This window comes from Chiloscyllium plagiosum, unplaced genomic scaffold (assembly GCF_037043375.1).
Source record: "Chiloscyllium plagiosum isolate Xiang-an unplaced genomic scaffold, Cpla_swu_hap1 HiC_scaffold_1, whole genome shotgun sequence".
Taxonomy (NCBI): Eukaryota; Metazoa; Chordata; class Chondrichthyes; order Orectolobiformes; family Hemiscylliidae; genus Chiloscyllium; species Chiloscyllium plagiosum.
Window position 1 is genome coordinate 97,080,659 of NW_028270139.1, and position 14,175 is coordinate 97,094,833.

Genomic DNA, 14,175 nt, shown 5'->3' on the forward strand with positions numbered 1-14,175 from the left:
TACTGCTTTCCAGACTCAGAGGCTGCAGCTGTGCATGCACCTCAGAGGTCTGCACACCATAAAATAAATAATTGAGACCAAATACTGCCAGCCCGTAAGAAAATGGAACAGTAGCAGGCCATTCAGCCCCCTTGAGTCTGCTCGCCATTAGTAAGATCATGGCTGATCCGACATTTCTCACGTCCACTTCCCTGCCCTTTCCCTGTAACCCTTGATTCCCCTGCTAATCAAGAATCTCTTGATGTCAGTCTTATAGTTTTATGGTAAATACTGCATTGATATCAAGCACAATCATTCTCCCCTCACCTCTTCAGTTCAGCTCTTTTGTCCATGGTTGGATCAAGGCTGTAATGAGGTCAGTTGCTGAGTAGCCCTGGTGGAATCCAAACTCAGCATCAGTGAGCAGGTTATTATTGACTAAATATTATTTGATAGTGCTGGTGACAACACTTGCCATCACTTTGGTGTGTTTTTCCAGTACCACACTTTTCAACGATGATCAAGAGTAATCTAATAGGGCAGTATCTCGGTGGGTTGTATTTTTCCTGTTTTTTCTCTGTGGATAGGATGCAGCTGGGATATTCTCCATATGGTAGGTGTCCATGCTGTAACCATATTGAAACAGTTTGGCTAGGATTGCCATTACAGGTGTGTAGCTAGTTTTAGTGTACAAGTCTTCAATAGTATTGCCAGAATATTGTCAGCAGTATCCAATGCCTTCAGCCATTTCTTGATATCATGTGGAGAGGATGGAATTGGTTGAAGATTGACATTTATGATGCTGGGGACTGGCTGATGTGGATCAAGCACCTCAGTACCTCAGCTGGAAGATGCTTGCAGATCCTTGCACGTGGCACTAATGTGCATGAATAGCCCCCTCATTGAGGATGGGTATTTTGATGGAACATCCTGTTACCGTTGCTGCTTAATCATCCACCATCATTCAGGATTGCAGAGCTTAGATCTGATCCAATAGTTGTGGGATTTCTTAGCTATGTCAATTGCATGCACCTTCTACTTTCTAACATGCAAGTTGCCCTGTGTTGTAGTTTCATCCTGTTGACATGGTATGGCTGGAGCTTGTTTCAGGCATACCCTCCTGCATTCTTTATAGAACTGGGTAGATCCCTCTACTTGCTGGCATAGTGGGGAATAGCCTGGGTCATGAGGTTACAGATTGTAATGTTGTTGCTGATGACCCATAGTGCCTTATTATTGCTCAATTTTAAGTTGCTAGACCTATTTTGAGTGCGTCCCATTTATCAAAATGGAACATGATGGAGATTATGGTCAGTGTGAAATTAATGCCTTCATCTCCACAATGACTGTGCAATGTTCACTCATACCAATGTATCACGGACAGATGCATCTGTAAGAGGTAGAATAGTAAATTATTCTGCCTTGTTGTTTCCCTCAGTCTGGCTGATATGTCCTTCAGGTCTTTGCACTCAGTCAGTAGTGGAGCTACTTATTGGTCATGGACACTGATGTACCCACCCAGAGTACATTCCATGCCCTTGCCAACCTCAGTGCTTCCTCCAAGTGATGTACAATATAAAGAAGCACTGACTCATCAACTGTGGTGGGCAGGGGAGACGTCAGGAGCTTGTAGTGGTAGATTGTAATAAGTGGGATGTTTTGTTGCTCATGTTTGATCTGATGCCATGAGAACACTCCCTCCCTCCTATATCATTAAATCTGATGGACCCATCCTACCAGTGGGAAAGGATATGACATGGATGGTGTTGCAGGACTTTGGGCCATTGCCAGTAAGATATGATTCAGTGAATATAACTGCATCAGGCTGTTGCATGGCTAGTCTGTGAGATAGCTCTCCCAATTTTAGTACAAGCCTGCAGGTGTCAGCAAGGAGCACTTTGCAGGCTGGCAAAGGCATGGTGTGCATTTGGCATTGCCAACACTCACACCAATGCAGGGGAATCCTCTGTTAATTCTTGTTCAAATTTGATGCAAATGAGTGGCTTTCTGATCCATTTCAGAGGGCTATTAGAAGTCAACCCCATGGCAATTGGTAAGGAGTTAGATGAAGATGAGATTGGGTGAGGATGGTAATTTTCCTTTTCTGAAGGATATTACTGATATTACAGCAGGACGTACATTTCAATGTTAATTTCAACAGGAGTATCAATAAGTTGCCACCATCTTTTCTGTCCTGTATGGGGTGAAAGGAGGGGTGCCCACCCATGGGATCTGCCAACTAAATTAAAGAGTTGGCAGCACAGGAGCCCCACTAGGAATGGTGCTCACTGCTGAAACATGCAGCAAACCTGAAACCTACACAAGACTGATGGAAAAATGTTTAAAAACTTTAAAATGTACTGATGGAGGAGAGACCCCTCTGCAGCAACTGCAAGGGTCACAGGGACTACCTGCCTTGTTTGGGCCCTCTGAATGAAAACAATACTTTCTCCTCACAAAGGTGTTACTGGTATTCAACTGACATCCTACCTGTGTAGCAAGGGGATAATCTGCTCTTGAAAAAAATGTCAATAAAATGACTATCAATAGACCATTGCAATATTTATATTTGCTTCCCTCCACCTTGTCGTGCAGGTACTTTTACAGGGCAGCACGGTGGCTCAGTGGTTAGCACTGCTACCTCACAGTGCCAGGGACCCGGGTTCGATTCCAGCCTCAGGCGACTGTCTGTGTGGAGTTTGCATGTTCTCCTCGTGTCTGTGTGGGTTTCCTCCCACAATCCAAAGATGTGCAGGTTAGGTGAATTGGCCATGCTAAATTGCCTGTAGTGTTCAATGATGTGTAGGTGAGGTACATTAATCAGGGGTAAATATTGGGTAGGGGAATGGTGTCTGGTTGGGTCATTCTTCGGAGGGTTGGTGTGAACTTGTTGAGTCAAAGGGCTTGTTTCCACACTATAGGGATTCTATGAAAGTCAGTTCCACAATGGCTCGAAGCAAATTATCATATTGGGAAGCCAATTACAACTGGCTCCCCATAATTCCGCCAGTCTCCCAATATGATCCGACTTTCCAGGAGCAGTCACATTCTGCTCTGTAACTCTGGAGCATTTGTATGGGCCACATTTGAGTAACATTAGCACAAATCTACCAACTCTCTGCACTTAGATGTCAGTCCATTCTCTTACAGTCACCAACATTCCCACATGCAGAAAACAACTGTGTCTCATTGGCAGCAGAGACATACTCTGCTAAGCGCGAGTAGGAATCTGCCACCTGAACTACATACACAGAATTCTAGGAAAATAAGTAACATTAATCCTTGCATTCTGTGATAGTTTGGTGAGGCAAGGTTAAAAAAAAAGTATTAGCAGGCATTTAAGTGTCTGAATCAATCAAGGGAGTACATGCCTGGACCATACAACCTTGCCATATTTAAAACTGACAGCTATGTAATTACATCCTCACTTGCAGTAACAATTTTTTTTCACTAACAGTAATCAGATCATTATGGTTTTCTGTTCAGGGGCTTAATGATGTTTTGCCTTATAACACACTAATTCATCCATGTCAACCTTCCACTTCATGGAAACTTTACTGGTTACTTGGCTGGTCATTTTGTTTGACTGTTTGGCAATAAGAATATGGAATAGGAAGTAATCTTGGGTATCTGCAGGTTTTTGAGTTGAGGGAGTTGCTGGATGTGGAGGTGGTTTAGTTGGAACGACTGCCTCGGGGCTCTGGCATTTCAGCTATTTTAAAGACAGAATAAAACAAGACACATCACTCCAGCCCTCACACCCTTCTCCTCCTCAAACACCACACCCACCCCACACCCCATACATACAAGCTCATGATTTGTTAGCAAACTCCTAACTACTCACCCCTCAATGCTGATCTATGCTACGTCAAGTCCTATAACATACCTTTATAGCATCAATGCAAACCTATTCCCTTTTACCCACCCCCATGTTCCTCATAACCTCCATTCCAATTAAACTCCTGCACTCACACTATCACCACAAATCCTCCATGTCAAGCACTATCATCTTTGACGTGTATCCATTCTGAATGGCCCCTCATAAACACCATGCAAAGCTCTGCCCTGTACCCTTTTCCCACTTACCAGGTTTGTTCTGAATACTTTGGGTTTCATACCACTGAATGACAAAATCCACCTTGACTGGAATCAGTTAAATGGTCAGCTGTCCCCATGAAACATGTGTAAATCCCAATGTACCACCGTTCCTGCCACCATGAAAATGGGAAGTGCCATGGGCTGAGGTGAGAATTGTAATTTCTGGGCTCAACAGCTATTTTTGCCACGAGAGAGAGCTTCTCGATTGTGGTAAAAATCAAGGCCACAATATAAAATAATGCGTGCATCCTGAAGGGGGTGCAGGAACAGAGGAACCTAGGCATTTCATGTGTATATGGGACAAGTAGTGAGATCAGTTAGTAAAGCTTACAGCATTCTAACTTTTACAAAGGGCCATAGTCTATAACAACATGAAGGTTAAACCCTCCCTATATAAAATGCTGGTTTAACTTCACCTGGAGTATTGCATCTAGTTTTGAGCACCACAGTTTTGGGAGAATGTGAGCACATTAGAAGGTGTGTGGGAAACATTCATGTGAAAGGTTTTAGGGATAAGGGACTTCAGCTGTGTTGAAACTGGGCCGTTCTCCTTTGAAATCCCAACTACTTACTACGAGAATGCAATCACAAAGTAGCTTTACTATACAAGCCTATGCTCTAACTTTCAGAATTAATATGAAATAATATGAGTTAACAGGAAAACTTTGATTGGACAGCCCACAGGATGTGGAGGTGCTGATGGCCTAGTGGTCTTATTGCTGGACTGTTAATCCAAATAACATCCTGGGGATCTAGGTTCAAATCCTGCAATGGCTGGTGGTGGAATTTGGATTCAATAAAATATATCTGGATTGAAGAATGTAATGATGACCATGAATCAAATGTCAGGAAAAAGCATCTAATTAACTAATGTCCTTCAGGGAAGGAAGATGCCATCCTTATCTGACCTGGCCTACATGTGATTCTGGACCCACAGCAATGTGGTTAACTCTTAACTGCCATCTGGGCAATAAATGCTGCCCTGTCAGTGATGTCCTCATCCCATGAATAAAGAGAAAAACAGAGTACGTGCAACCCATTAAAATATTCTTGGCCTTCTTTTCTAGCTGATCTGACTTACTTCTTTGACTACATTCCACTCTTTTGGCTTGGTTATTCTCTAGCCTCTAACAGATACACCGTGCCTGTTTCTCCACCATACTACTGTTCACCTCTGAGCTATTCAATTACTTCTCCCAAGATCTCATCCCACTGGGTTTCTCAAAGTGTGCATTCAGGATTCTAATCATTGTACGATTCTAGCTCTCTGGCTGCTCTGTGCAGTCATGGTCAGTCTACTCATGGTCAGTCCTTCCACCCAGCTGAATGGAGCCAGAAAACAGCAGCATTTTAATATGAAATAACCCTGTTAGACTCTGGCATACTGACAGATCTGTCACTGGTATTCACTGAATTTTGAATTAGTCTCTTACTTAAAAAGCCCTGCAGTAAGAACTATCCTTGCTCCTGGGTGGGATTAAATATAAACAGCAATGAAATAGCCTGTGTCCTGAATGCTACAATATACATAGATTGCAGACTTACATGGCAGAAATGGTTACAAATGGATTTTATTATGCCCTCTATAAACAATTATTTAAATTACAGGCAGGATTTCCTCAGGGCCCAACTTTGAAGCTTTGAAGTAGAAAGAATCCCGTAGTAAGTAGTATTCTCGTAGTAAGTAGTCTGCAATGAATCTCTCAGTCCTAATCAGTGGTTGTTTGACAGGTTTGAGAGTCACAAGATGATCCATAGCTGTGTTCAATCTTTCTATCTTGGGAAATTACATCAGAAGAACTACAATCAGTTCTTTGGAAGAGTAGTAATATCTGGAGTACTCCCGGTGCTACAAGCTAGTGAGGGCAGGAAAAGGATGAATGCATGGCTGAGGAGCTGGAGTATGGGAGAAGGATTCACATTTTTGGATCATTGGAATCTCTTTTGGGGTAGAAGTGACCTGTACAAGAAGGACGGATTGCATCTAAATTGGAAGGGGACTAATATACTGGCAGGGAAATTTGCTAGGGCTGCTCGGCAGGATTTAAACTAGTAAGGTGGGGAGGGGGGATGGGGTTGGGACCCAGGGAAATAGTGAGGAAAGAGATCAATCTAAGACTGGTACAGTTGAGAACAGAAGTGAGTCAAACAGTCAGGGCAGGCAGGAACAAGGTAGGACTAATAAATTAAAATGCACTTATTTCAATGCAAGGGGCCTAACAGAGAGGAGGGGCGGGGGCGGAAGTGGAGGGGCGGGGGGTGGGGGGGGTTGTATTTTTGATAAGGGATAGCATTATAGCTGTGCTGAGGGAGGATATTCCCGGAAATATATCCAGGGAAGTTATTTAGGTGGAACTGAAATAAGAAAGGGATGATCTCCTTATTGGGATTGTATTATAGACCCCTAATAGTCAGAGGGAAATTGAGAAACAAACTTGTAAGGAGATCTCAGCTATCTGTAAGAAAAAATAGGGTGGTTATGGTAGGGAATTTTAACTTTCCAAACATAAACTGGACTGCCATAGCGTTAAGAGTTTAGATGGAGAGGAATTTGTTAAGTGTGTACATGACAATTTTCTGATTCAGTATGTGAATGTACCTATCGGAAAGATATTGTGAAACCTGAAAGGGTTCAGAAAGGTTTTACAAAGATGTTGCCAGGGTTGGAGGATTTGAGCTATAGGGAGAGGCTGAACAGGCTGGGGCTGTTTTCCCTGGAGCGTCGGAGGCTGAGGGGTGATCTTAAAGAGGTTTACAAAATTATGAGGGGCATGGATAGGGTAAATTGGCAAAGTCTTTTCCCTGGGGTCGGGGAGTCCAGAACTAGAGGGCATAGGTTTGGGGTGAGAGGGGAAAGATATAAAAGAGACCTAAGGGGCAACGTTTTCACGCAGAGGGTGGTACGTGTATGAAATGAGCTGCCAGAGGAAGGCTGGTACAATTGCGACATTTAAGAGGCATTTGGATGGGTATATGAATAGGAAGGGTTTGGAGGGATATGGGCCGGGTGCTGACAGGTGGGACTAGATTGGGTTGGGATATCTGGTCAGCAGGATGGGTTGGACCGAAAGATCTGTTTCCATGCTGTACATCTCTATGACTCTATGACCCTATGACACTTCTTTAATATTGCAGTACCATATTGTTACAGAAGCAAAATAACTTAAAGCCCTCGAACTGAAAGTTGAACTATCCGATTAATATAATTGAAAACCATCAGTGTGGAAAAGCTATATTTCTTGTCATAGCTGTCGAGTTAGTATGGATCAATGTAATGTCGCAAGACTGAACTGGTCCCAAGCATGTTTCTCTTGGCTGATGCTGAATCCACAATTTTGGATTAAGGTTTTGTTAAGTTTAACTTTGAACAGTGTTGTTTTGATGAGATCAAACAATTCCTTCCTCTGGATCAATGGCAAGGAGAGGATGAGAATACCACTGTAATTTTGGAGGTCCTATTAATTAAAAGATCTGTTTCTCAAACTACAGTATACAGAACTACTAGTATATATGAGGAAAGTGATCAAAGAGTATTATAAATTCTGACATGAAAGTAACAGTTCAGACTGCTTTCTCAGTGCAGTAGCATGGATCTTCAGCTGCTCAATGAATTGCTCACAGCTTTGTTTAATGAATGGCAACAGGAAACAAGCCTTCAAATGTCATAATCAACCAATGCACTAACAGCTCCTTTAATGATACATATATTAAGTGGAGTTAACAATGAAGATAAGGTCAGCCAAGACATCTGATGTTTCTCTGGACCTTTTATAACATTAGATGATGAAGTTGCCCACATGAAAAATGTCACCAAAAAATGACATGAAAAATCTGACATTAAAAAATTCACATAGTCCTTCACTGAACATATTTTCAGGCAATTACAATTTTGTTAGTTCTGATTTATATTTTATTCCTATTTGGAAGACTTATTCAGCAGACAGTGGAAATCTGATGAGCTAGCTTTCAGATCTGATGAGACCCCTTACTCAAAGGCGTGGAATCATTGGCCTGAATCTTACCTTTCTTTAGCTGTGTGATTTGCATCAGGTTTTTTGGAACGGTTTTCCTGCAAGGTGTTATGAGATTTCTTGCCTTATCTTAACAAACAGGCCTCAGAAATGATTATTCTGCCCTATGGCATACCTTATATCCAATTTTAGCCTGTTTTACCATGGGACATTCCAAGAGAAAATCAAATCCTCAAATTTGTAACATCCCTGTTGCCCACAACAGCCTTATAACACTGGTGTAAGCATTGACAGTCTGAAGCTGCTGTACATAGTTTCTGAAGTCTGACCCAGATATGGCAGACAAGAGAAATTTGCCATCCTGGTTTGTGATGGGGGCCTGGAGGTCCCACTGGACAAGGTGGTACAAATGGAGGATGTCCTTTTTCCCCAGGACCAGCAGAGAAGGCCACAACGCTAGACCATGTCAGCCTGATCCAAGGTTGTCACCTAGGTTGGTGCTATTTCAGCTGACTGGAGGAAGACCCAGCTGTGTAGGAAGAAGATCAATGGCCTTGTGGACGTAGGTTTGCTTGCTGAACTGGGAGGTTCATTTCCAGGCGTTTCATCTCCCTACTAGGTAACATCTTCAGTGGAACTCAGGCGAAGCAGTGTACATGATTCCTGATTTCTATTTATACGTTTGGCTTTTTTTGGGATGGTGATGTTATCCCCTGAGAAAAAGGACAGGAAATGCCATCACCACAGGAAATGAAATCACCACAGGAAATGACATCACCAACCCAAAAAACCCAAACATATAAATAGAAAGCAGGAATCATATACACAGCTTCATCTGAGGCCCACTGAAGATGTTATCTAGTAGCGTGATGAAACATCTCCAACTCAACGAGCAAATCTACATCCAGAACCTCAACCTGAGCTACAAATCTTCTCAAAACTCGCTATCAATGCCCTTCTCCACCCTGACAAAATAAGTGCCACCATCTTCACGCAAGACACCTCACACTCACTTTACATCTGCTCCTACACCCACCTCTCACTAAGTGATAGAATCAGGATAACATTGATTGAAAGAATTGCCATAGATGCATGATAGATCATTAATGAGATGAGTTTGGGATGATAACACAAGACACCTCAGTAGGCCTTATGGGCCTTACATGAAATTTGATAAAAATGACACTTGCCAAAATATGAAAAGATTAACCCCTAATTTTACTTGAGTTCTGTGAGTAACACTAGTTGTCTGTAAATGCATTTACATGTATTTAAATAAAGTATTAGAAGTCCCTTGAGGTGAATAATCCAGTACTTTAGGAAAATAGAGAAAAGAACAGGCTATTTCCTAGCATCAAGATCTCATCACACAGCGAGATGGGAGGAACTTCTTTTAAGAAGACAGAACCATCCAGAAAGTCAGTGAATGGATTGGTGAATTTTGGAGACAATCATAAAATCCTTAGAGTGTGAAAGTAGGCCATTTGGCCCATCGAGTCAATACTGACCTTCCAAAAGTATCCCATCCAGATCCACGAAACCTACCCTTTCATTCTGCATTTATTACAGCCAACCCATCTAGTCTGCACATCCCTTAACACTATGGGCAACTTAGTTTGCCAATCCACCTAACCTAAACATCTTTGGACTATGGGAAGAAACCAAAGCATGTGGAGAAAACCCACCCAGACACAGGGAGATTGTTCAAACTCCACACAGACAGTTGCATGAGGGAGGAATTAAACCCAGGTCGCTGGCGCTGTGAGGCAGCAGTGTAACCATTGAGCCACCATGCCACCTAAGCTAATCACTCAGCAGAAAATACCTATAGTATCAGTGGTGTAACTATTAAATCAATATAACTGTCTCCAAAACAGTCAAGACAATAGAAAACAAATGCTGAGTGGCTTCATAATTCAAGATAGGAAAAGAGAGACTTTGAACAGTTCCATGGATGAAAAGCATTGGCGGCTCTGGTGGCGGATAGAAAACGCAGAGGGAGCAGAAGAAAGTTATTAGGAGAGCAAAGATGGGGCATGAAAGAAGCCAGGCAGGTAAAATTCGAAGATATTCTATCAGTATACTAATGAGAGATGATAACAAGGGAAAGAATAGGATCAATTAGGCACAAAGGGAATAATCCATATTGGAGCCGACGGATATTGATAGGGTGTTAAATGAATACCTTCCTTCAGTCTTCACTCAGCAGCTGAATGTAGGTGCGGAGCATCTCAAGCAGACGGACATAGGGAGTGAGGAGGTATTGGAGGTTTTGGCGGGCTTAAAATGGATAAATTTCCAGGTGAGGATGAGTTGGAATCCAGGCTGCAGTGGGAGACAAGGGAGAAAAATACTATGATCCAAATTTCCTCTTTGGCTGTAGGGGAGTTACCAGAACACTGGAGGACAGCTAATGTGGTTCAACTTTTCCAGAAAGGTGATAGGGATAAGCAAGGGAATTACAGATCAGCAAGTCTCACATCAGTGCTACGGAAACTATTGGAGAAAATTCTGAAAGAGAGAATTAATTTCCATTTGGAGAGGCCAGATTTGACCAGGCTATTCAACACGGCTTTATCAGAGGAGTTCATGCCTAACAAATTTGATCGAACTTTTCAAGGACATGATCAGCTATATAATTGAAGGTAGTACAGTTGATGTGATTTATATGGATTTCAGAAAGGCTTTTGACAAGTTTCAATATATGAGACTGATAAAGAAGGTAAAAGCACATGGGATACAGGGTAACTTGGCAAGATGTGTCCAAAGTTGCTTAATGGCAAGAGACAGAGGATGATTTGTGTGACCTGAGGTGGGTGTCCAGTGGGTCAGTATGGGTTCCTTATTTTTTGTGATAAATATATAAATGATGCCAATGAGAATGCTGGGTTGTGAGAAGAAAGTTTGCAGATGACACAAAGATTGGCCATAAAGGAGGAACATCATAGGTTATAAAAAGATGTAGATGGGTTGTTCACATGGACAGATAAAAGGCAGATGAAATTTAATCCTGACAAATGTGAGGCGAGGCATTTTGAAAGAGCTCACAAAGTAAGGGAGTACTCACTGAATGACAGGACACGAAGAAGCTCAAAGCAACAGAGGGATCTTGGCGTGCTTGTCCAGAGATCCCTGAAAACAGCAGGACAGATTAGCAGGGTAGTTAATAAGGTGTTGGGGACACTTAACTTTACCAGTCATAGCATAGATTATAGAGTAGGGTGGTCATTTTGGAGCTGTACAGAATTTTGATTAGGCCACAGCTAGAGTCTTGTGTGCTGTTTTATTCCTCTGAATGGATTCTAATAGTTTCACCATCATTGAGGTCAGACTTTGTAAGAGATAAGCTTTAGAAATAGAAGACATTAACATCTCAGAGAGGATGACATCCTAGAACACTGAAAGCATGAAATTAAGAACTACATGTTAAGGAGTAAGTTGTGTTAGCAGTATGTTTAAGAGTCTCAGGAAGAGACAGTAACCAAAGATTATAACATTGAGTGAATGCAGACATTTGCCAAAAAGAAACAAAGTGCATTTATGCCAACTGAATGAGAAACCTTAAAGTGAAAACAGGGAGACCCTTTCCTGAGGGTTGAGTCTATGTAAGGTTGTTGTTGAGAATAAAAGGATTGAATCTCTATTTCTGATATTAATAAATAATTGTTTCAAGTATTTATTAAATCATGTACAATATTTCATGATTATTTTCCTTTCGTGCATAATAAGCTTTGATATTCTTTTGTTAAAAGTACACTTGCAGCTTGTTATGAGTATATTTGGTGACTGACCACCAAGATAAACAAATTGCAGAAAAATTACTTATGGAAATTAAGATTCACTTTGGAATCTGGATTGTCCAGTATTACCATTAGCTGTGAACGTAACAATAGAATTAACATGTAATAGGCAATGGAACATTGTTGTTAAGATAATGGAGAAAATCTGCATATTGAATACTTGAAAATTCTTCAATATTGCAGATGTGAAAAATCACAATGACTATGGGCTAGAGCCTTTATCAATGAATTTGGGGATGCCATAAGCATTAGATGTCCCCACAGGTACTTGAATCAAGATTTGAATTCAATGAACAAGAGAACTCAGTTGTATTGTTTTAGAACTGCAGTGAATGCTCCTTGGTTTTACCACTGATGAATGATTATTCTGCAAAACAGTGATACCCAGATCTGTCACTTCCTATTTGCAGATTGTTATACTGGTATCTCTAGTTTCTAATATAGCTGACAAATATCAGTAACAAAGAAGAGAATTTGAGTGACTGGTGAATTCAGATTGTTTAAACCTCAAGTCACGAACTCGACATTATCTCATCCAGCTTCAGGTTTAACTTGAACAATTTTGAAGCTGAATTGGAAATCTCCATAATCAATACAGAGGAACCTCAATTATCCAAAGGAGATGAATGGGCAGTATTTCATTTGGTTAATCGAATTCCAAATACTTGAATGCTGTAACATAGTTTAGTTGAGCATCGGGACTTTGCAATCATGCCAAATAATCCGATATTCGGATAATCGAATGCCAGATAATCGAGGTTCATCTATATATGGGAAGATGCAGTTATCTCAGGGTTACTGGCTTTTATAACCAGCTCACAGGTTTTCTCAGTTTTCTATGAGTTTCCAAGTCCAACCAGGCAAGAACACAGCAAGATTTGCTTCATTTGTGAAAATGACGGGTTGGGAAGACCTCAAACAATAAAACCAAAGAGCTGGAACTAACCTGTGCTGAGAAATTGGTTTTGATAGACCCTCCTTTGAGAGCTTGCTTAGCCAAATTTTTGAAATTCAGGTCCCCCGTCTTAAACTATTGTCAGCCTTCACCACCACATGGGATTAGACTCTGCATTTCTAAACTTAGATCATTTGTAAAGAACAAGAGGAGCAGAAGCAATAACACCAGCAGCATTAAGATCAAAACCAAACACCAGCACCATTATGATTAAGCCCATTAACACCAGCAGTAGCAGTCATCCCTCATCCATACACCATTCCATAAGAACATGAAGGGAGATATGGAGATTCAGCAGGAAGCAAATAAAGATTCTAAGCCAAGGTCTGCAGGCAGAGAAATCAGCTCTCTTGGATCATCTGAGCAGCCATACCCCAAAAGATGCAGATTTTCATGGTAGGACACTGCCAACGTCTGCAGTCTTCTGACCCAAGTGAGCACACATTGCCAGTGATTGTCAAGGTAATGTTCACTAGAGGCCTGAAATATTTAATCCACTGAACAACTTATCCAAATTTTAATTTCTCAGATCCCACAGCTAGGCCTATAGGAAAGAGCAATAGACTAGTAGGGTGGGTGGGGCACCATCTAAGTCTTCTTTCCACTTCTGTAGTTTCTGAAACCTTAGAATCTAAGGTTTGCTCACTGGGGAGAAACATCATTTTCAGATGTTTTGTCACCATACTAGGTAACGTCTTCATTTCAAGATGAAGCCGGAAGCTCACTGAAGTAGTATGGTGACAAAACATCTGAAAATGAACCTTCCAGCTCAGTGAGCAAACCTACATCCAGAACCTCAAGCTGAGCTCCAAATCTTCTCAAAATCCCTGAGATTCTAAGCCTGACACAACAATAACTGAATTCCCAATTTTCTCTGGTCTCCCTCCTATCTCGGAGTGTATTCAGTTGAGATTCTGCTGCATGTTTTCTTGTGCAGTTATCAGGTTATCCTATGTTTTTACTGAGGATCATATTTTTGCTGATTCAGAAATGCCCTATGAACCATTCAAAATAGTGAGTGGAACCAGGAACAGAAGCCTAGCCCACATTCCTGACAGATTCAAGTTTTGCTGGTGGGAGAAAGTGGATACTGCAAGATGGAAACCCCAATTCAACAGGTCCATTTGAGCTTAGTGGTGCATTCAAATGTCTCTACTGGCTGTTTGCAGAGTCTTAACCTATAGTGTGGGAATCACAAATTGATGAAGTAAACTTGAACTCTCCAGAACTGATAAGGTCTGTTTAAGTGCCATGACCAGAAAAAAAACAGAGAAATTAAAATCATGGAAAAGTATCACTTCTGATTTTTATTTCTGTTACATATCAACAAGTGAGTTTCTTTAGAATGATAAAATGTGTTGATATACATTTA

At 41.3% G+C, this 14,175-nt stretch overlaps 1 protein-coding gene across 1 annotated transcript in view; it reads right to left on the reverse strand.

The window, feature by feature from the left end:
• Positions 1-14,175, reverse strand: part of LOC122549086 (integrin alpha-2-like) — a 188,959-nt gene that overhangs the window by 138,419 nt on the left and 36,365 nt on the right. The window lies entirely within an intron of this gene.